Below are 23,775 nucleotides of genomic sequence, written 5' to 3' on the forward strand. Positions count from 1 at the left end.
CAGCATGTCCACCCACCTGTCACGAGAAGGGGAGATCTGGTATTGACCTGGAAGAATTCCGTTTTTCTCTTCCTGACCCTGGAGATGGACCCCCTGGTTTTCTGCCATTTCTCTGCCACTGAGCTCCACCTCTAGCCCCGAAGTTGTGGTTTTCTGCTTCAGGTCTCTGACACCTGTGGGTCCACCGTGAGTTCTACATCAGCTGCCATGTGCCACTCTCGCTGCCTACGAATGCATGTGCATTCAGGTGTGCTAATTATCTACTAGGCAAGTCCGACCTTCAGACATTGCAACACGACTTGGCTATCTACAAAGTTCAAGCCTCAGAATGGTGCCATCAGATTAGAAGGGTAAGGGAATAAATAAAATCATGTAAGATTTTAAAATAACCGCACAATTCCGTTTTGGGGCTTATTCATCACTATCTGCCATCCTGTGCATTAGGCATGCCTGAAATATTACTACCTAGAACTGGGATGGATACTGTCATGCTGGGTCAATGTGTGTAAACAGAAATGACTTTAGGAATCTGGGGTATACAATCACCCCACACAGGAGCCCATGACAAAGAACAAAAGCAGCAGGGCAGGCACAGCATCTCAGAAGGCAGAAGCAGGGTCAGGAGGTTAGAGGCTCAGCAGTGCCTGCAGTTATCACAGGGAATTCCAAAACGCTGTGGACAGTGTTTGCGCTTATGCAAAATGGCCTGAAATCCTCGCTGCATAACTTTACCGGACCAGACTAAAGGAAACGCCACGAGTGAGCTACTGAATCCCCAGCCAAAATGATGCAGGTGCTGGGACAGGGCAGAAGCAGGTTGGGGTACAAGGAACTGCTAAAAGGACCATTTCCCCAAAGCCCCGTTCTCAGTGGAATGGACCATATGGTACCTGGCGCAGAGGGGGGCTCGGGATTCTGCAACCCAAGAAAGACTGAACAAGGAACAGAGGAAGGAAAGAGCCTGGCTTGAACTCAGCTCGTGCCAGAGAGTTCTGTGTGAGCAATAAGAAGCTGGCCTGGTTAAGCATAGGGGCCCAAGCTCCTTACAGTTCTGACCTATGACTTCAAGGGACAGAGTTCCCAGTCTATAACTACAGGAAACACACCTGAAGGTTTTTGTTGTTGTTTTGTTTTTTTTAGCAAAGCTCAAAAAGGAATCAGTTACACTTTCATTCGACTGTTATGTGAGGACTCTGGATTCAAACGTCTGCAGTACATTATCGTGATAATTACTTTCTGGGACTTCTCTGGATTTTAATTCCAGAATGGAGACGGCAATAAACACGATAAGTAATAATAACAGGGATATCTGCCTTTGCGCCGGGATTCTGGATTCTGCGTCTGGAAAGTCTTGGAGACTCGGCCCCAGCAGCAGTCGGGTTGGAGTATAAGGCAGGCTCGATGGGGTGGGGGATGGGAGGCGGCGCTAGACCCGCTGGCGAGCTCGCAGAGGCCTAAGGCTCCATCCTCCCCCCCGCCTCCCCCCCCGCCTCTGAACACAGCGCACTGCCCAGAGTTTCAGGGTTCTCCCCGCACAGCAGAACCCCAACTGCAGGTGTAAAACGCGAATTCTCCACCCGCACTGATTGCTGCCATCCCAATGCCCCAACTGGCGTTAAGACGCTGGCCGGGAAACCAAAATGAGCCGCTGGGGCGGGACAGCAGCCAGGACTCGGACAAGTCACCGCGGAGAAAGCGGGGGACGCAGCGGGGCCGCGACGACGTTACCGTGGGGAAGCGGAGCTGCCTGGCTACTCGAGTTCAGTAAGCGACAAGCACGGATTTGCAGTCCCGTAGCCCGAAGTCCTGAGTGAGTTTAATTCCAAAGGTGGGGAGGAGCTCCACCCAAGGGGGCGTGGAGGGTGGTGGAGGAGGGGCGTGGGGGGCGTGGCAGCGTCGAAGAGGCACGTGAGGGGGCGTAGAGGAGGGGCGTGGCGGAAGGATGGAGAAGGGGGCTGGAAGAGAGGGGAGAGCTTTCCTGCTCATTGAGCCTCTCAGGCCTTGGATTTTCTTTTATTCACGATCCTCGCTGCCACTCAATAGAATAAAAGCTGGTAAAGTTATGTTTTGTTTTATTTTTATTAAATATCTATCTGTTTTTGAGACAGGGTCTCTCTATATAGCTCTGACCCCCTAGAACTTTCTACGCCCCCCCCCCCCACTACCCACCGAATGCTGGGATTAAAAACTTAGTTTTGTTTTTAAATGAGAAAACAGAGGACAATATGGGAAGAAGGAAGGCCCTTCTGTCCTTTGACTTTCATGGATCTGGCCTGTGCTAAAATCCACCAGATGGGTGCATCGACTTAGCTCAAAAAAAAAATCTTACTAGGATAATACTTTTTCTATCAAACATAAATCTACTCTAGGGCAAAATCCGACTCAGTTTCTCCCTCTCCTCTCCTTGTCTCTACCTCCCCGGCCTCTTCTTCATGGAACTCAATTACCTTGAAGTTCTGATCTTTGATGTTGTTCCTCCTCCTGAGGCCTCTGTTTCCTCGGGTTATCTGCTGCCTAAGCTTTCAGAACACAAACCATCCCCTTGTCACCCACCCAGCTGCCGCTGACTAGACTGGGTCAGTCTCCTCAATAGGAGACTTGTCTGTGCTCACGGTATGGGATAGGTCTTCCAAACACAAGATGGCGCCAGAGGCTTGCCATGGAGTTGACACAGGCGTCCAAGGGGCCAGCACACCGTGGGGTAAAAGTCAGTTAGGGACCGTCTCCAAAGTGTTTCTGTGCATCCCATGAGATGCACCTAACCATTCAGAGGCCAAAGAAACTGGTGCTCACGAAATGCCACGACAGTCAGCAGTGTTTGTCACAGTGTTCCCAAAGACGTCTTCATGAGCATCCAAGGACAGCAGCACCGTCCACGGGGCTGGCTCTTCCACAGTGCCTGGCTCTATCAGACCTATAGGACAGCACCATCCTGGGGCCAGAGGGCAGCCAGAATATTGTGTGAAGCTTACTTTGATCCCTCACCAGGGAGAGGACCTAAGGCTGGAGGATCAGCTGAATTGCTCTTTAGGAGCTGCTTCCTGGGGTGTTCAGCACAGGAACTACCATATAAGAGCTTCTTCCATCTTCTTAACAGGATTTTATTTTAAAATATATGTAGATTTTAAAACTATACGGCAATTAGTTCTATAAATAATCAGACCAGAGCTACAGATGTGAGTTACCTGTTCAAAGCATGGACTGTTCTTCCGGAGCTCAGTTTCCAGCACGCACATGGCAGCTCATAACCATCTGGAATTCTAGATGAGGAGGGGTGAGGGAAGACCTGACTCCCTCTTTTGACCTCCGCTGATACCAGGCATGCAAGTGGTACACAGGCGTACATGCAGACAAAACACTCATACACAAAAAATAATACAAAATAAAAATAAACAGACCAAGGCAATTTTATAGGCAATCTTGCCCCAAACAGATTGGGTAAAATTCACTTCTCACGCTGTCAAAGTTGATTTCAGTTCGGAGGCCATGCATGTAATTAAAACATACGCTAATTGCATTAAGATGACAAAAGAGAGCTGAAAGAAACCACAGGATTAAGATAATTAATTAATCAGTGTATTTTGCATGCATCCACAGTGTTCATGGCAAATCTGTGCAGAATGCAGGGTACAAGGAGGCTGGACATCCAAGTGGATGCAGTGGGGACAAGAAGCAGCTGTGATCAGCCAGAGCTTTGACTAGGGCTTCTCTGCCTCTCCTTCCTTGGACTCTCGTTTCAGTTTGTAATCAACCATGGTGGCCTTGACTGTCCTCCTTGAGGACATCTTGAGGACAGATCCTTGGGGGCATCTGTGAATTTGAAAGTCAAGGCTAACTCCTCCACACAAAGAGTGGCTGGAAGCCACTGCAGGAATGCAGCCTAAAGCTTTAAGCACATGTGGCCTCAACCTTATCCTGCTAGTCCACTCGAATCTGTAACTTAATAACATCATGAGGTGCCCCATCCACCAGTCAAGTTCCAACCCCAAGTTTCTGTGATTCTCATAAGGATCCATACCTTCTTCTGATAGAGCCAGGCTAGAACTGACTGCTCCTGGGAGGGCAGCACAGACTCCACCAGCCTCAGAAGGTCTCCTCCAAGCTGGCGGCCAACTCACTATGTCCTCCTCAGGGAGGATGACCCTGAATTTTTGGTTCTTCTCCCCCACCTCCCACGTGTTAATGAGTTTCTTTTTGGGGGAAAACCTTCTGGAGTTAGATAGTGATAATGGTTGCACAGAGTTGTAAATTTATGAAAGACTATGAAGTTATGCGTGCTAAGGAAGTGAAGCTTATGCTATATAAATTGTAATTAAAGTTGAGCTATACAACAGTTGTATTGCTGGGGCAGTCTGTGGGGCCACTGGCACTGGGACTGTGATTTATCCCTACTGCTTTAATTGGCTTGTTGGAGCCCATTCTCTCTAGAGGGAGACCTTGCTTAGCCTAGATATAGCAGGGAGGGCCCTGGTCCCGCCTCAAGTGATGTGACAGACTTTGTAGACTCCCCATGAGAAGCCTTACCCTCTCTGAGGAGTAGATGGGGGGGTTGGAGTGGGGAGAAGGGTGGAGCAGGAGGAAGGAGGGGGAGGGAACTGGGATTAGTATATAAAATGAAAAATACTGTTTTTTAAAGAAAATAAAATTTAAAAAGTTGTAATATACATACACACACACACACATTTGTTTCTCAGATAGGAAAAGTGTCCAGGGCCCCAAGTGATAGACTGAGTCCCAGGGAGAATGTTGTTACTGTAACCAGAATCCAGGATTTACTGTTATCTACTATTTTCAGATGATTCTCAAAACTACCCTTTATTCAGAGAGCTGGCGGTCTGAGAAGACAGTGGGTTAATTAAACTGGATGATTATTTAGTGTTAACATCTTCAGAATCTGCCTTTGACTTCATTTCTAGTTGACAGACTACATGGGGCCGTGGTTCTCAACCTGTGGGCCTCCACCCTCACAGGGTTTGCATATTAGATATTTACATTACGATTCATAACAGTAGCAAATTTACAGTCGTCATGGAGTAGCAATTAAATAATTTTATGATTGGGGGTCACTGATGATTCCTTACGATAGAGGACTGTAGTATAGGGTCAGCCTTAGGAAGGTTGGGAACCACTGACATAGAAAGGGTAGGGAGACAAAGGCAGTGGATCTTTCCTTCAGGTTGGGGGTCAGCTGAGACTAGTGATGTCTGAATCTTTCTCCCTATCGTCCCTTCACTCCTGGCTCCTTCTGTGGATGTGTGGGCCGAGACACTTCTCAAAGTGCAGAGCCAATTAATTCTGCTGGTATCAACCCTGTACCCTTCCGGGCATGTGGGCTGGCAGGAGAAAACAAACCATCAACAGTGTGCACAGTACTACGCCAGTGTGATAACAAGCACATGCCGATTCCTTTTAAAAGAGAAGTGTGTCTCTTTAATGCAGCATATGGTAATGGCCCCAGTCCTTCCCTTTGTCCCTTAACACTGTCACTGAGAGAACAAAATGTCGAAGAAGGATTTTGACTGCATCATGGTCTAATTCACCAACAGCCATTTCTAAATCCCTGGAGATAAACAAAACCTCTTCCCCTGCTATTTTTTAACCTCTTCATTTAAAAAATATTTTATTTTAGATTATATGTCTGTGTGTGTCTTTGTGGAGGTATGTTCACATGAGTGCAGGTGCCCATGGAAGCCAGAAGAAGGTGTTAGATTCCCCTGTAGCTGCAAGTACAGATGGTTGTGAGCCAGTGAGTGTAGGTGTTAGGAAGTGAAGTCTCCTGGGAGAGCAGCCAGTGCTCTTAACCACTGAGTCATCTCTCAGCCCCAGAACATTTTCTTTCTTTCTTTTTTTGGTTTTTTGAGAAAGGGTTTCTTTGTAATTTTGGAGCCTGTCCTGGAACTAGCTCTTGTAGACCAGGCTGGCCTCGAAACCACAGAGATCCGCCTGCCTCTGCCTCCCGAGTGCTGGGATTAAAGGCGTGCGCCACCACTGCCCGACTCCCAGAACATTTCGTATACATATTAAGTCTGTGCTCTTCCCTACTACCCCAAATAATTTCCATCAATGTTGAATTTAATTAGGATAGCATTTTTACAAGTCAGGAGATGCCTTTAATATTTTGATACCTGGTTTTACTCAATAACTTTGAGATGGCAACAGAGTATATTTGAGAATGACACAACTAGTTTTGTTCTTATTTCTGTCTCCTTGTTTTTCCATTACCATCTGAAGAGGCTGTGTGTCTGTGTGTGTGTGTGCGCGCGCGCACGCATCAGTGTTTGCTTGCCTGTGTGTCTGTGCACCATGTGCATGCGCGGTGTCCATGGAGGCCATAGAGGATTTCAGATCCTGCTGGTGACCACAAGCATTGTACAGTGAGAGACGAGCTGGCAAAATCACTAGGCTACACCCAATTTGCAAAGCTTTGGAAACCTGCATTTTGAATAGCCTCTGTCATTCTGTAAACCTTGTGAAACCATAGTGTCCCTCTCTTTTCATAGTGGGATTCATCCCATAATATCGCAGCAGTGTATTAATTGTTGGGTATAGCTGTCAGATGCACTGTTATACTGGATGACTTTTCCTTTGGCCATATAATCTTGATATGTAGAATATATATACAGGGTGCCTTGAATTCTGGAAAAGGCCCTGGAGAAGGAAAATGCTTCTCACTTAGGCATCAGTGGGAACAAAGCCGCCACTTGGGAAGCTGGAAAAAGCCAGGCTCCTGATCCTACACTACCTGCACTACTGGAGTTTCCTTTTGGTCCAGCCACCTTAGATGTTATCTCTAGGGCTAGGAGATTCCATTCCCTTTCTTTTAGCTAGCAAGACTCCTGACTTGGTCTAACTGACCACACAAATGTAGTCAGCACCCAACCCCTCTTTTTCTTATTCTTAGAATTCTGCACTGATACAAAGCCCCATACTAAACCTCCAAGTATCTACAGGGGAGTTTCACAGCCACGCCCCCTCTGAGGCAGTAATAAGACAACCAGCGCCTACTTTACCCATCCTGTTAGCCCTAAGAGATGCACACGTGATATTACTGTTATTTACCAGAGAGTTGTTAACTATGTCTGTGTGGGTCTATAAACTGGAAACCTTGTGGGATGGGAAGAACAGTGAGGAACATCAAAAAGGGCACATCAAGAGCACGTTAGAGAGAGCATTATAAGAAGACTTATGTCAGATATCTTTAGCCAGTTTTCGCCTGCTATAGTGGCCCTTCCAAATCCTGAGAGGCTTATGGGGGTTAACTCCCCAACATAAACCTCAATAAGATCCCCTGGAACTGGAGTTATGGATATTTATGAGCCAACACGTGCATGCTCGGAAACAGACCTGGGTTCTCTGCAAGCACAACCAAGGTCTTAACTGCTAAGGTGGTACTCTTTAACCCAATGTGTGTTGTGTGTTTAGAGACGTTTGCTCGGTCACATCTCTTTTTCCTGGTCCACTTTGTATGCATGAGAGTGAGTCAGATTCAAAGAGATTCAAAGGTGTGTTTGTTCATACGAACAGGAAAACTGTTCTTGCCCGGTCTTCCCCACTGATGCAGAATTAAGTCACTACTCAAATTAGGTGCTTTATGTGCTGCCTTTTTTTTCTTGTATCCTGAGATCATTCATGAAGCAAATCCTTCGGGGAGGGGGCAGGCCAGGCTAATTTCCCTGGAGTGTTAGAAACGTCTTGGCCTTGAAGGAGAGGCTCTCTCCAGTTTCTAAGGACTTGCAAGTCAGACCTTCCCTCTGTTCAGAAACCTTGAATTGTATAGAACCTTGGGATCTGCTGGGGAAATGGCGCTTACCATGTGAGCATGAGGATGTGAGTTCCAGTCCACCCCGAGAGCCCAAGATGGATGCCTGAGGTATTGGGGCTTCCTTGAACTAGACCTATTCTCACCTGCTTAAACAAATGTGTGCAACCATAGCACTTTCTACCTCTAGAAGGAAACACTAAACTCATCAACACATAGAAAGGGGGGGGGCAGGAGGGCCAGAAATTCAGGGTCATCTTCTCTGCGGATATGGTGAGTTGGTGGTCAGCTTGGGTGAGACCTGAGGCTGGTGGGGGCTCTTTGGAGTCTGTGCCTCCCTCCTAGAGCTGTTCTCTCTTCCAAAATTTCAAACAAAATCCTAACTACCTCATTTTTTTGTGTTGTCATTGCTGTGGTTGTTATTCTTATTTGTGTATGTGTGTGCACGTGTACAGCTTGTACAGGTCAGGAGACCACACTTGGAAGTCCACTCTTCTTCTCCTATGTGACCACAGCGACCCAACATCAGGCAAGTGCGCTTACTGTCAGAATCGTATTGCTGGCCCCAACCACTCAATTTCTGTTCCTAGGAAACTGACAGACACCTCCTCACTGCCTCTTCATCCTGTCCATCCCAAATCCCCGTATCCTCTCTATTGGACCGGCTCCAGCACTCGGTGATCAAAGGCTTAGCGATAACACCCACTGCTGTTAGAGTTTGTTTCTGAGCCCACGTGGCCCCGAGTCCTTTCTCCAGTCTCAGTTTGAAACACTACATCCTCACCTGCTGTGGTGAAGGAGCAGCCCCAACCTTTTTCCTTTTCAGAATAAGCCATGCTTTTTCTTTTTGGGACAAGGTTCCACGAACTGAGGCTGGCCTTCACCCAGTACACAGTCAAGGGCTTGGACTCCGATTCTCCTCCTTGCACCTCCCAAGTTCTGGAATTAAAAGTGTTTGCCATTACACCTGGCTTATGCAGTGCCATGAAGCGTACCTAGGCTGCTTGTCTTTCCTAGGAGACAATAGGTGTTCCGTTGCTACACACCCTAGAAGTCCTTACTTTGTCACCCTATGTTATGTGACACTAAGACTAGAAGACATGAGCAAACTTTGTTTTAGTTTTTATTGCATTTATTTATTTGCGTGGTTGTGTACACGTGTGCCCACATGTGTGCCTAGCACACAGGTGCAGCTCAGAGGACAACGCTTAGAAGTTGTCTTCCTTCTACCAAATGGGTTCTGGGGATCAAACATCAGATCAACACCCCAGGCATCTTCTACCTTCTCTTCCTCCATCACTTTATGCTGGTCACAGTGGCCTCCCTTACTTGACCACTTTCTTCCTGTTGGCGGCCGCTCTACCTTCAGGTATTGGGAAGGGCTGAGGGGGTAGGGGCAGCTCTGCAACAAGATTGCATCACGGAGCAATCCCGCCAGCCCCTAACTACCCTGTGCACTGGAAACTGATAAATAGAATGAGAGGCCAGAGGAAGCGAGAAACGCGAGAAACGCGTGAGTAGGACAAACAGTCATACCTGACTGCTGCTCCTGCATATTGGTATTGACTGTGCCCACATGGATGAAGGCAGTTACATTAACTCCCACTAGGTGGCAGTATTTGGTCAGGTGTTTATGTTATACATGGGACAGGTGTTTACGGTCAGCTCATTTTGGTTTCTATGTGTGTTGGGGAATGGGGTGCGATCCTTAGACGATGGAGATAGATTTTTTTTTACATTAAAAGGAAAATCTAATTAATCTTCCAAAAGGGCTTAAGAATCGAGGAAATCCTAGTTTTCCAAGAAGCGGAAAGAGAATTGGCAACAGTGGAATTTTCCCATGAGCGCTCTCTTCTTCCTGGCCTCTCTCCTAGTCAGGTCCCAGGTGTACACTCATGTCGGTCACAAGGCACCTCGCGTTTTTCTTGCTCTCCAAGTGCAGCGTCCTTTATCGCTTTTTCTCACGGCTCTACTGTTTGCTGTTAAGCAGCTATTGTAAAGGAGCAACAGTCTGAAGCGTTTGGACTTTCCACATTGGACTGACGTAACAAGCCGAGCTTGGGGTCTCCTCCCCAGGGCTAGGGCACCCACTCCGTGCATCTCCTTCTGATGAGACTAACACAACCATTTCCCATGGAGCAGAAATTTCCCTCACTTCATCCTCGGGAAAACCCTGTTATAGGAGACCAGCGGAGCTGCCTGGGATGCGCAGCAGGAGACTGTAATATTCCTATAGTAGTGGGGGGAAGAGTATGCAACTAAAATACATTACATACGTGCATAAAATGATTCAAGAATTTAAACTACTTTAAAAGGAAATGAAACAGATATGCGCCAAAGCAAAGACCGCGAGTGAAGAAGATGTGATGGAAAGGGGGTTAAAGCCGCGGGTGGCAGTGGACTTAGGGCTGATGTCTGCGCTGCCCACTTGTCACCAACCAGATAAGTGACACGAAGAGCTCTGTCCACAGGCTTGCAAGACTTCTGGACTTGACTAATCCAAACCCAGGCGTTTGTCTAGAATGGATGTGACCCAGGGGTGGGGGTGTTAAAACAGAGTCCTTGCCAGGGCTGTTAGTGTCCTGTGCCCCTCTGCTTTGGAGGTCAGTGAGGGTGCTGGTTTCACAAAAGAAGCCCTAGAGACTAAAATAGCCGGAGGAAATGGGGTGCATTTGAGGAAGAAGTAATCTGGTTCAGAAGATGAGGGGCTATGGAATTCATGTAAACTTATGAAGCTGACCCCCAAACATACCTGAGATTCATTCCTTAAAGAAGACACCAAAAAGAAAATGGTTTCCAGAGCATATTAGGAATCCCACTGGCGGTGGCATCCCAAATACCCAGGTTATTTAAAATAGGAAAGGACAGTAAGATGAAGAAAGGACCAACTGTCTCCGCTCCAAAATAGCACAGTTGTTTATGCCAAGTGACCAGACGGGCAACCTACAAAACTGCAAGCATTCATTTATTTGCTTATTTATTTATTCAGGATCTAGCTTGGTGGCTTAGGCTGGCCAGATTTACTCGGTGGGTCCCTCTGGCCTCAGACCCGATGCATCCATCCTGCCTCCGTCTCCCAAATGCCGAGATTACAGTTATGTGCTACCATGCCCTGTGAGCATTTGCTGGCTGTGCAGCCCTTCACAGAGGGCTCTTTCTTTTGTAATTCAGTAAGTGAAGTTGTCCACTGAAGATTGGTCCATTGCTGCCCAACGAGGTTGAAACAGAAAAAAAAAGAAGAAACTGTTTAAGAAGCTGAATTATGAAATGATTTTCAGTGAATCAAAAAGCCACGGGAAAAATTATAAATCTGCATAATCTCAAAAAAATCAGTGGCAATTTTGTAAGGTAAAGTTTTTTTCACCAGAAATGGAGAAATCATTTGCTGCCTAGGGTGAGGCGTTGGAGCTGGACATGGTGGTGTCTGCCTTGCAGATGCCTGCCCTATGTCCCTTAGCACCTTTTTAAGTGAACACAAATGAGGAAGTATGGGCAATTTAAGCAACATCAAGAGATGGAAAAACCATAGAATGAAAAAAGAATGAGCAGGGTTGAGAATAGATGCTGGGGTATGGGAAAGGAGCTGGGGTAGCAGATGACCAGACTGGTAGAGAGGAAACAAGCACCTCCCACACCCACAAGTGAGGTTGCAAAGGCTTCCAGAAGATCCTAGGTATCCCGTGGGCTCAGAGCAGAGGGTCCTGGTACCCGTGGACTCAGAGCAGAGGGCCCTAGGTATCCCATGGACTCAGAGCGGCTGTTGGCGGCACACAGAACTGGAACCATGAGCCGGCTCTCTAATGCTGCCCTCTTACTGCCCTGATGTGACGGATCCGGTGAGACATATCGAGTCCATCTAAGGTGCGTCCTTGACAACGGGGGTGACAGGTGCACTCAGGACATCACCTGAAAAACCTCAAATACATCTCAGGACCCCGATTTCCATGATAACAAATAAGCTGCTAATGACTTCTCGTCAGGCATGGCAGAGTGTGGGAGTTTGAATGTAACTGGCCCCCATAATCTCATAGGGAGTCACAGTATTAGGAGGTGTGGCTTTGTTAGAGTGTGTATGGCCTTGTTGGAGGAAGTGTGTCACTGTGGGGGTGGGCTTAGAGGTTTCCTATACTCAGAATACCACCTAGTGTCTCAGTTGACTTCCTGTTGCCTGCAAGATGTAAGACTCTCGCTATTTCTCCAGTACCACATCTGCCTGCCTGCCACCATGCTCCCCACCACAGTGACAATGGACTGAATCACTGAAACTGTAAGTGAGCCACCCCAATTAAATGCTGTGTTCATGGTGTCTTTTCACAGCAATAGAAACCCTAGCTAAAACATGGAGCATGTACGCCATCCCAGAACTCAGGAGGTTGAGGGAGGAGAATCCCAAATCTGGAAAGAACTCTGGCTGTTCAGTGAGTACCAGACAAGGCAGGACTGCAGGGCAAGATTCTGTCTCAAAAATGAAATTAATTCACACATACCACACACACACACACCTACACACATATGGTGTGGGATATTTGTTCGCACCGACACTCCAGGACTTTACAACTTGAATCAGAGGGTGTAACCAGTAACTGGCTGACTGGAATTAGCCATAGATATGTTGGAGAACCAAGAAAGTCAGATAGAGAGGTACAGGAAGAGATGAGAAGGGACTTGGAGAGATTGTGTGGGCTTTTTCATCTGGGAAACGAGGAGAGTAGGGCAAATGATCATTCCTCTGCTCTTCTTTGGATTTATCAGGTTTTTGTCTCAACTTCTGACTCCCAAGTTTTTATTAATACTAGAACAATTAAGGTAAACGAATCACAGGCACACACACGCGCTCACGCACACACACCTATACTCATACACACCTATAGCTGCCTGGGGACCAGCCTTCAGCAGTGCAGAACTCAGGAATCTACAGTGTTGGTGTGTACTAGACTTTTCTATCAGAGGGGGTTAAGGAAAAAGACAACCATACTCTTGATGGTTTCCTTTATTCTCTATTCTTCTGTATTCTTTCCATGTTCTTTCATTGTCGGTTGAAGAAAAAAGGCACTCCAAGGTGAAATTTTAAGGCCCATGTCTAGTTTCTTCTGATGAACTGAACTGGACCCCAAACAGCCATACAAAGGTGTATTCACTGATTGCTACATAAAGTATTTCTGCATACCAACGTTCCTAATCTTAACTTACATGTCTTACTGGAGTATCACATGCCTCCATGACTCTAGACCTTTATTATGCATTGTGTGTAATACACAATACTACAAGAGCCTCAGGTGTGCCTTGTAGGGCCCATATTATACAGGCCCATATTTCCATAATGTATGGTGGCCAGAATTTCAGGGTACAATTTGCGCCTGCCACTCAGAAGGTGGTCACCTAGCCTTTCCAGACAAACTGCCACCATCCTAAACAAAGGGTCAGGACATACTAATGTCACTCCGCTGCTTCTTTGTAATTTGGGAGATCGCCTGGGAAAGAGGTGTCAATTCAGTCTATGTGTCCGAGTAGCCATAGTTGCAGGCATGACCTAAGACCTGTGACCCAGGAAACAGAATGCTAATGAACTTCCCCCTCAGTTTACCTTTTGATATAAAAGCTGTTTGGACAATAAACGCTTCAGATATTGCTGTGTGAATTGTGCCTCAATTATTCCCACACCTCCACACTGGTCTGAGATATAATTTATGTTGGGGCTGGACCTCAACAGTGCCTGAGGTGTCTTGTGACCAAGGCCATAGAATGGCTGCAATGCTCCTTCAGCAAAACAATCATCGTTTTCTACAAGGAGTCTTCAAAGTCAAGACACTGCCAAAAAACAGCTGTTCATTTTAATATGTACCCCATACAGTGATGCTGCTGAATTCCTACAGAGCACACATAAAATAAACATATTGTTCATCTCCCTTACATACTCAAACACGAAGTCACTCCAATAATCCGTATACATTTATATCTAAGTAACTTGTTGCAGATGAACAGAACATGAGCAAGTAGATAGTATTTTTTCATAACCAACTCTTTTGTTGGCAGGCTGCATGTTATGGTTACAAAGAAAGAATCGGTCTTTTACTATTTATCTTGAAAGTTAATCTTATAAGAAATCTTAAAGGAATCACAAACTCAACTTTTATACATAAAAACAATCAGCTATACTTAGATCTTTAGGATGTATACCCATTCATTAATATTTTTTTTATCTCAGGAGATTGAGAGCAGGGATAGGAACAATTAATCATCACCTTTGATCATCAATCAACCCTGGCAAGAAAATATGTCAGTTAGTAACACTTGGTCTGCTTTTTTTTTTTAAATTTTTACCTCAGCTATGTGTTGTAGGAGGCTGCTTGTTTGTTCCTGGCTGCCCAGACCCAAAATAACCACACAGAAACTGTATTAATTAAATCACTGTTTGGCCTATTAGCTCTGGCTTCTTATTGGCTAACTCTTACATCCTAAACTAGCTCATCTCCATTAATCTGTGTATCACCACATGGCTGTGGCTCACCGGGTAAAGTTCCATCTCCAGTGTCTGTCTCCAGTGGGGCTACATGGCTTCTCTCTGACTCTGCCTTCTTTCTCTCTATATATCTCTTTCAGCCTGGCTATATTATGTTAAGCCATTGGTCAGAAGCAGCTTCTTTATTCATTACCCAATAAAAGCAACACATGTATAGAAGGACGTTCCATACCAGCTATAAGTCCTTGTGAACTTTAAATTGCTTTTTGGGGTTTTTCATGTTAAAGCTGTGATCAAAACATCTGATCTAACCTGAAGTTATTTTAAAGTTTTGTTTCAGCTAATCGTACACACTGAAACCTGTGACTACATCTTTCAGCATTAAGATTAAAGGAATTTGAGCCAGCCTGGCTCCTGGGACTCAACTGTTTTTCTTAATAATTAACTTGAGCTATAGTCTATGCAGCTCCATAGATGAAACTCATAATCCCTGGCTATGTAGCATTTCCTTGTGTTTATTTTTATTCATCAAAGATATTCAAAAATATTAAAAAATATTTAAACTAACATTATTATCAATTAGACAGTACAGCTTAGGAAGTAATCATCTTCATAATAATCCACAGATAAAAATGCCCAGTAGAGTGGGATATTTCCATAAGATAAACACTCTGCATTACAGGCAGTGGGATCTCCACACATCCATTCACACCATGCCAGATACCAGAGAAAGGTAGCAGCAACAAATATGCAAAGGCAAAGCAGAAGCAAGACATTCCTGGGTCTGTGGTCTCGGGGTCTTGCCTAACCAGTTTCCTCCTGGTGGGCTAAAACCTTGAACTTCAATTGCCACCTGCTGCTCCTCTAATATGAGTACCAGCACACAAACCTACACACATGCACACACACACACACACACACACACACACACACACACACACACACGTGATGTAGGAAGGTGATCTGTCTATGTGTTACTTTCATTGGTCAATAAAGAAACTGCCTTGGCCTTTTGATAGGTGGGTGGAGTAGACAGAACAGAATTCTGGGAGGAAGAAAGCAGAGTCAGGCAGATGCCATGAAGCTCCGGCCCGAGATGGACGTGGGTTAGAATCTTCCTGGTTAAGCCACGACCCTGTGGTGATACACAGATTACTAGATATGGGTTAATCAAGATGTGAGAGTTAGCCAGTAAGAAGCTAGAGCTAATGGACCAGGCAGTGTTTAAATGAATACAATTTGTGTGTTGTTATTTCAGGTGTAAAGCTAGCCAGCTGGGGCGAAAAGTAGGCCTGCTTGTTCCTATCACTACACACATGCCTCTCCATTCCCTAGGCTTTCTCTTCATTAGGGCAATGGCTTTCCTTTGCTTGCTAAGGCTTTTCAATTCCATGAAGTGTCATTTGCTCTTCTACCCTGAGCGACAGAGGGATGCTCAGAATGTTATAGCCTCTGCCTATAAGTGAAGCTTTTTTTACACAATGTTTTCCTCTAGCAGCTTCCCAGTTTGGAGTCTTACAGGAAGATCTTTGATCCTTTCTGAGATGAAAGTAAGTTTGGGTCGCTCGATCTGTTTGGTTGATCTTACACTTCGACATTAAGGCTGTACATTCTGAGGCCTACTTTTCCTCCATCTTCACCTTCTGCATGGCAACAACCCTGCAGGCAAAGGAGCTGCTTGTAGCCTTTAGAAGCCATGTGATTGGTCTTCATGAACCCCCTCGGAACTATAGAGAGCACACAGGATTGACTCAGCATTGTAGCTCTGTAAATTTCCCCAGGATGACAGCTTACTAAAAACCCTGGATAGTAAAAAGGGTGAGCAAAGCGCTGGCTGGAATCAATTTAATGCTTAATAAATATTTGTAGTATGGGTAGAAAAACAAATATATTCTTATGTAACTGGGAAGATTATGGTGAAGGAGACTGAGCCATGCACCCCAGGACTACATATGGAGAAACCCATGATATATACATGTAACTGCAAACCTTGACTTGGCCGATTATCACCGTGCCTGTTTCTTAAGTGTATTAAGGAAAGTGCAGACGAGGGTAAAGAATGGAGGCTGTGCTGGCTAGTGGCATGTCAGCTTGACACAAGCTAGGGTCATTTTAGAACAGGGTACCTTAATTGAGAAAATGTCAAGCTAGGTGCATTTTCTTGATTGATGATTGGCGTGGGAGAGCCTATCTCACTGTGGGTGATGCCTCCCCTGGGATGGTGCTGCTGGGTTCTATAAGAAATAAGGCAGACAGGAGCAGAAGGAGAGAGAGCACGAGCAAGGAACTCAGGACCATGAGGGGTGCACCCACACACTGAGACAATGGGGATGTTCTACTGGGAACTCACCAAGACCAGCTGGCCTGGGTCTGGAAAAGCCTGGGATAAAACCGGACTCTCTGAACATAACGGACAATGAGGACTACTGAGAACTCAAGAACAATGGCACTGGGTTTCTGATCCTACTGCACGTACTGGCTTTGTGGGAGCCTAGGCAGTTTGGATGCTCAACTTACTAGACCTGGATGGAGGTGGGGGGTTCCTTGGACTTCCCACAGGACAGGGAACCCTGATTGCTTTTCGGGCTGAGGGGGGGGGACTTAATTAGGGGAGGGGGAGGGAAATGGGAGGCAGTGGCTGGGAAGAGACAGAAATCTTTAATAAGTAAATAAATTTAAAAAAAAAAGAAAAGAAATAAGGCAGAACAAGCCATTGGGAGCAAGCCAGTAAGCAGCACTCGTCCATGGCCTCTGCTTTAGTTCCTGCCTCCAGGTTCCTGCCCTGCATGAGTACCTGCCCTGACTTCCTTCGATTATGAACTGGGATATAGACGTGTAAACCAAAATAAATCCTTTCCTCCCCAGGTTGCGTTTGGCAATGGTGTTTCAACACAGTATCAGAGAATCCAACTAAGGAAAGTGGACTGAAGTCCTTAAGGGCCTCCTTAAGAGTCACTGAAGACATCAGATCACAAAGTGATATTCCGTATGTGGCAGCTTGAGTCTGGGAATAGAAGACATAATGAGAGGCAGTCTTGATATGCTCACTTGAGTGGCAGAGGAGTCTCCTAAGCCAGGATGCTGAGGACTGATGGAAACCTGCCTGGAGAAGACAGTGGTCAACTAGCCAGACAAGTGGGTGCTTTCCAAGAGGGCTGAAGGAGGGGAAGGAAGTTCTCTGGAGAGATTGCAGGTGTTCATGACATTTCTCCATCAGCCATTCCCAATCTCTTTAGCAGACTGATCCGGGAATGGCTTGGGCCATGCTGTCTGATGAAGTACAGAAGCTTGCTGATGGTTCCCTGTTTGTTTTCATTTTCCCTTCTAAGGTGGATTCAGATCCTCTTCTATGACTGTGTGACACCGCTCAGTAGATCCTGGTAAGTATCCATTGGGGTCAGAGGAAAGGGGTGTGTGCGCTGCAAATAGCAGGGAGATGTGCCTCACTTCCACATGGAGGCTGAGCTGGTGTCAAAACGCACTTACTTGCTACCTTACAGTCTCAATTCTGGGGGCCCTGGATTTAGAGCCCCGGGAATAAAGGAGCCTGGCCCTCCTCTGGGGCTTCCTGGACTTAGTCTGGGCCAAAGGTAGTTGATTAGAAAGGTCAGGGGCACCTCTGCTGCCCAAGGTGATAGGGAACCTCATCCATCCATCCATCCATCCATCCATCCATCCTTCAGCAAATACTCATGTCAATCTAACCAATGAGCAGGGAGGAATGGAGAAAGGAAGGGAGAGAAAGAAAGGGGAGGGGGGAGAGGGAGAGACTGGGATTCTCTAATGCACAATTCACTAAAAGTGAATGTATGTGCAGACAGGAAGAAAGGGCAAGACTTTACAGGCAGAACAGGAGAGATTTAAGCAAGCTGTTCAGATGCAGGGTTCAATGGTCTTGAAGCTCTGTAGAGGCTGCCATCAGCACTCCAGAGCAGCTGCAACTGCACGCGGGCTCTGTGCAGACTTGCTGTCTGCATTGCTGCGTTCTTCAAGAATGTCAGTGATTAGCATCTCACAGCACCGCGGTCACAATGTGTGTGAAGCCTGAGAGCACTCTCTTTTGGACCTTCAGAAATTTTGTGAGAGGGTGCTATCAGATAGGCAGGTGTGAGCTCCATCCCTCCTAGCTTTGTTGAGTCTAACAAGAAAGACTGTGTTGGACTAACTGGCCTTCATATTGATAACCATTTGTTTAACTTGCTTTCCCTGGGTAGATATGAACAAAAGTCTATTTGATCCACTGACACCAACAACAGACCAAAGCAAGGCTTTCACTGAAGTACCACTTTTGAGCCAATGGTTGGCAGGTTCCTTACAGATGCCTGGATGAACCCCACAGAGTTGCATCGCCACAAACTCTCACCCCATCCTGGATAGTGACCTCATGGAAGATACATCATGGAGTTCTTTTTTAAATTCACCTTCTACTTCCTGTACACTCTAGCATGTCGCTTAGGGGTGGCTGGCAGAAGGAAATAATGGCTACCTCCCCAGCATGCTTCTGGGAGAACGGCCTCAGCTCCATTGCATTCGTTAGAAACAGAAGCTCGTCTTTGGTCATTTTCTGCTTGGACGTACAAAGATTCACAGATACCAAGCCCCCTCCTCCTTTAGAGACACTCTCGTGTAGTCTGGGCTATCCTTTAACTCACTATGAGGCAAAGAATGACCTTAGCCTTCGGATCCTCCTAACTCCACCTGTTGTGTTACAGGCCTGGGCTACCACACCCTTTTATGACTAATAGGGAAAGAATTTTGGGATCTGTGCGTGCTAGGCAAGCACTCAACCAACTGACCCATGCCCTTTGTTCCCACAGCTACGTCTTCCCAAGACTGTTGACCCTGTTAGCAAAGGGCAGAGCAGGGAAGGCACAGAGTGGCCGTCTGTGCTGGGGTCAGGTCCCTCATTCCCACACGTGCTGCTAATTCTGTTACCATTGCTCTGAAGGATGCCCTCTCCCACAGCGAGTGCACTGAAAGAGAAGAGCCCTGAGTGGGCACAGGTGTGCACAGGTGTGCAGAAAAGGACTTCTAAACTATTTTTCTATAAACTCCAGAGACCACAGTCTGTGTTGGGGTCTTAGGGCACACCCTGCCGTAGACTGCTGTAGCTGTTAGTCTGAAGCTTCTCACGCTATCTTCTGGAACATCAATGCCCACCCTCGACACAAGCCCTCATATGCGTGTGTCTAACCAGAACCTTCCAGATTAGTGGTTCTTGACCTGGGGCCAAACGCTGTAGTCCTTTCTTGACCTCTCCCACTGGCCTCAGAGCCCAGCTGCATTTGTAGAGACACTTGCGACTAGCGGCCTGCCAGGCTTCTAGCTGCCTGGCCCTGATGGTTCACTGGTCACAGGGTATTTGCGCTGACTTAACTCTCCACGTCATTTATTGCCCCCTAGCCGGGAAAGCCCTGACTGCCTTATCTTTTTCTTTGCTGGAGGTTTTAGTTCCACTTCTGTTGTTGTAATCAAATACTGAAACTGAAAGCAATGTGGGTGGGAAGGGGCTTATTTCAGCTCAGAGTACCAGGTTCAAGTCCTCCACGGTGGGGAAGTCACATCGGCACGACCTTGAAGTAGCTATTCAGCTCTATAGTCAAGAGCAGAGAGAAATGAATGCGTCTCCACTCGCACAATTCAGAATCTAAGGAATGGTGGTGCTCACTTTTAGGTTGGGACTTCCCACCTCAGTTAACATCCCTCATTGACACGCCCATAGGCCATCCTAACTTAGAAGAGCCCTCACTGAGACTCTCACACCGGGTCAAACTGTTCCAGGGTAGAGACCCAAAGACCATACTCTCAACCACAGAATGAATTCGGAGTCTGTATTAAGCTGCAAGCAACTGCCTGGAAAGAAACATTTCTCACAGAGCAGTCCTGAATGCATTTTATGGGGAGTTTTTAAAGGCAAAGAACAGAAAAGCTACATCCTGGTTGGCAGCTTTAGGAGGAAATAAAGCAAGCAAGCAGTTGAAACTACACACTTAGATGGGGCATTTGAACCCTGAATTTCTAGAATGGGGTTAGCAAACAGTGGCTTAAGAACAATGCCTAAAATATCAACCAGGGAGACAGACTGTGATGAACCACAACTATAAGAGCACGGTCTAGAGATGGAAGTGTCCCCTAACATGGACGATTTTATACCAGACACTGCTTACTTTGACGCCTCTTTTAATCACCAGGATAACACTCTGATTTGATCACTGTTATTTTCCCATTTTATAATAGAGGTAACAGAAGCCAAAAAAAGGGGAAATAGCTGTGACCAAGGTCACAAGGTAGGGAGTGTTTGCATTTGGGGTGGAAGCAGACGCTGGATCCCAGGGACCCCATTTTAACTTCTTACACCTCCCCAGGTAGAGAAGGCTGTGGAAGAATCAGTGGCTATGAAGGCTGAGCCCGGGACCCAAGCAGTCCCAAGTAGTAGGTGGTGATGTGTTCAAGAAAGAGGGACCCCTATGAGCAGAGGGTGCAATGTGACTGGGAGGGTGACAGGAGGGAAAAGAATTGGAAGAGCAACCACAGGGAAAGGAGGATCTCTGGGGCCATCCCAGGACTCAGCCTCTTCTGCAGGCTAACCACTTACTGCTTTCAGCATCTCGGCTATGAAAAGACTCTGGATCCTGCTATCAACCTGGTGCTTTCCATGAATCCTCATTCATGTAAAAGCACAGATGTGTTCTGAAGTCTGCAATGCCCTATGGGGAAGGGAGAAGATTCAGTAGTATCTTTCTGAGAGCCTTGCCCCAGAGGACACAGGATGCCTGGGTGAACTCAGGCCCTGTTTCATACATGCTGTCCTGGCCCAACTACTAATACCTCCGTCGTTACTTCAGGGATAATTTGATTCTGAAGATAAGCTTTCTGGCCCTCTGCTATGGAGGCCATAATCTTCTTATTCCAAGATCCAAGCCACTGAAGTAGGAGGGGATGGGGAGGAGAGCGAGTGAGAAGCAGAGAGTTGTGGAGGCGGGGGTGGTCTGGCCAGAGGATGGTCCTTACATAAAGTGGCTTGGTGGCTGGGGATGCAGCTCAGTTATAGAGTATAAACTCTAGCACCACATAAACCGGGCAGAGTGACACCGGCCGGAACTCCCAGCACTGGGAGGTACAGATGGGAGGATTAGAATTTTAAGGTCAATGTCAGCTATCTAGTGAGCTTGGGGCCTGCATGAGAACCTGTGTTTTTAAAAAATTACTTGGGAAGATATCGACAGGCCTTGCCGCTGACCTTCTCTGTCAGAAGCCAACGGCCTTGCTTACCCATAGATTTGCAATGAGTGTGTGAGGCCCCTGGGTTGCCTGCTTTTCCAACTGTTTCTTTTATGTGCTGTGACCTTGCAGAGACAGAAATTTTGCAGGGGCCATCCACTAAGAATAAACCAGCCATCCTCTAAGCATCTGCCAGCTATCCAAAACCCGTCCTCTAAGCATGAACCAGCAACCAAAAGCCTGTCAGTGGGACGAAGGTATGTGGCATCTCTTGCAGGTACTCACTGCTTCCAGAACAGTTGCTAGAGCCAGGTGCCACGGCTCACTGTCTCAGCGCTGTACTTCACAGTTCTCTAACAATCCCCACCATGTCTCAGCTCTGGAAGAAGATGCTCTCACTGTCTCACAGCTGATCAGCCACCATCTAAGCCTGACCTCTACTGAGTGGAGGATGTGGGGGAAATGGGACACAAGGCAAGATCTTCAGTCACAGCGTCTCCCAGGCACTGTGCTCCTTGCTCTCAGAGTCCTCCAAGGAGAGCCTGGAACTGGGGCAAATCGGTACCAGGGAAAACCTTTAGCTAAGTCAGAGTAACTTCACCTCCTCAGGGCAGTGAGGTGTGTGGCCCTAGCCAGCAGTGTCAGCTAGCTGTGGGCTGTGGGAGCAGTGGACAGATGATAGCAGAGATCCGGGGCTGTGGGTCCTCTCACCTGCTCCTCCCTCTGAAGCCTGCGCAGCCCAGGGTAGCCAGTGGACGGTGCGTCTGCTCTGTCTGTTCCTGCCGTTCCTGGCAGCCTTGTGCCTCAGGCTCAGCAGGAGTCTCTGCCTCTTCTGACTGCTGCTTATTTCCACCTCTCCATATACAGCATTCCTCATGAAAATGAGGAATGGAACAGGCATCTCGTGATCTGCCCATGAGAGAGGTGAGTTGTCATGTGTTTTTTCTATATAGGGCTTTCCCAATGGCCCATTGTGGAAGCAGATGTTTACCTTGGCCAATGTCTCTGCCATTGCTTGGGTGACTTCTTTAATTATTCTTTCGCTCATTCGCTTACCCATTCATTCGTTTTGAGCCTGCATCTTGCCAGGTATCCCCCAAGTGGCCTTAAACTCAGCATCTTTCTGCTTCTGCCTCCTAAGGGCTGAGATTACAGGTCTGTATCACTGTGCCCAGGCCAGAGAGCTGGGATTTTCCTGGATCTTAGCATTGTTTGGGGGCCACTTAAGTATTCTCTGCGCATTTCTAGATCACATCCCACGAGTTTGAATGCTAGCAAAAGAAGCCCTGACATTTTCTTCCATCCATAATTTCACCCCACGTCCACTGAATGCCAGAACATTGTGGGTTAGGAGATTATTGGTTCAGAATATGGAGACAAGACATGTTGTTATCCGATGTCATGTATGGCAATCAAATTCATAGCAGGGCCTTCCTTCCCACCTGGACCCCTCTTTACAGGACAGTAAAGATTTACACTCAGTACATCTGCAGCCATCTTCTTCTGACCGAACCAGGGCCGAATGTCAGGGTGATTTTCTGACAGAAGAGCAGTGTCTTGAGGAAGGGTCACCCTTTTCTAATTCACCTGCTGTCTCCCTTCCGTTCAGAGTCAACCTCTTCTCCTTGCCCACTCCCTGCCACTTTCCCCATCCCAACAGCAGCCAAACAAGATGGGCTGAGAAATATTCGGTGTGCTGAGGTACGGGTCAGGATGCACAGAACACAGCTTGTCTTTTCCTGTCTCCGCTGCGATAGGGCCACAAACCTCCCTAAAGGACAGAAGCCCATTCAATTCAGCGATGTCCCCAGACTTCACTCTGCAGATCTGCTGTCCAGGAGACCTCAGTGGCTTCTGCAGCAGTGCCTGCCATCAGTGCCAAACCTATACAAAAGCGACGCTCTTCGGTTGTTGTTCCTATTTGATGATGTCAGAGCGACTAATAGCCACAGCCTTTTCTTCCACCTCAGCACTAAGCAAGTGACAGAGGCGGCCACCTTCTACAGCTAAGGTGCCTACAAATGCCTCTCTACCCACCTAACATTGATGTGGAGTCCCACGACTGTCAAGTTCATTGCAGCTACCAATCTCTGGGGATCCAATATTAAACAGTCAGGCTCCATGCCAGCTGTCAGCCGTATCCTGCCCCCAGTTTGCAGGATTATGCAGTCTTCCTCCCATAGCTGTATCTCCCAGCTCTTCTTTGGCCCAGAATGTGCCTTAGGGAGTCACAGAAGGCAGAACCCTGTCTGTGGAGGCTGTCATGACTTGCCCAAATGGACCCCCCTCACTTGGGAGAGGAGGACGTCAACTATGGAACAATTATTCAGTCCCA

At 46.9% G+C, this 23,775-nt stretch overlaps 1 protein-coding gene and 1 long non-coding RNA gene across 5 annotated transcripts in view; one reads left to right on the plus strand and one right to left on the minus strand.

The window, feature by feature from the left end:
* Positions 1-2,481, minus strand: part of Thnsl2 (threonine synthase like 2) — a 19,518-nt gene extending 17,037 nt beyond the window's left edge. For 2 of the 4 annotated variants that reach the window (XM_041638065.1, XM_041638039.1), the window contains exon 1: positions 1,729-1,835. The gene's annotated coding sequence lies outside the window, so the exon portion shown is untranslated. Of the gene's footprint in view, positions 1-16; positions 217-1,728; positions 1,836-2,447 lie in introns of those variants that run through there. The other 2 variants (XM_041638056.1, XM_041638048.1) reach the window with 2 other exon arrangements.
* LOC121437935 lies at positions 1,535-21,865 on the plus strand. Its single transcript, XR_005973017.1, has 3 exons — positions 1,535-1,810; positions 17,549-17,599; positions 21,573-21,865. It is a non-coding gene; the product is annotated as an uncharacterized LOC121437935 (long non-coding RNA).
* The last annotated feature ends 1,910 nt before the right edge of the window (positions 21,866-23,775 follow it).

This window comes from Microtus oregoni, unplaced genomic scaffold, assembly GCF_018167655.1.
Source record: "Microtus oregoni isolate MIOR12 unplaced genomic scaffold, Mior012 000002F_ref0000024, whole genome shotgun sequence".
Lineage (NCBI taxonomy): Eukaryota > Metazoa > Chordata > Mammalia > Rodentia > Cricetidae > Microtus > Microtus oregoni.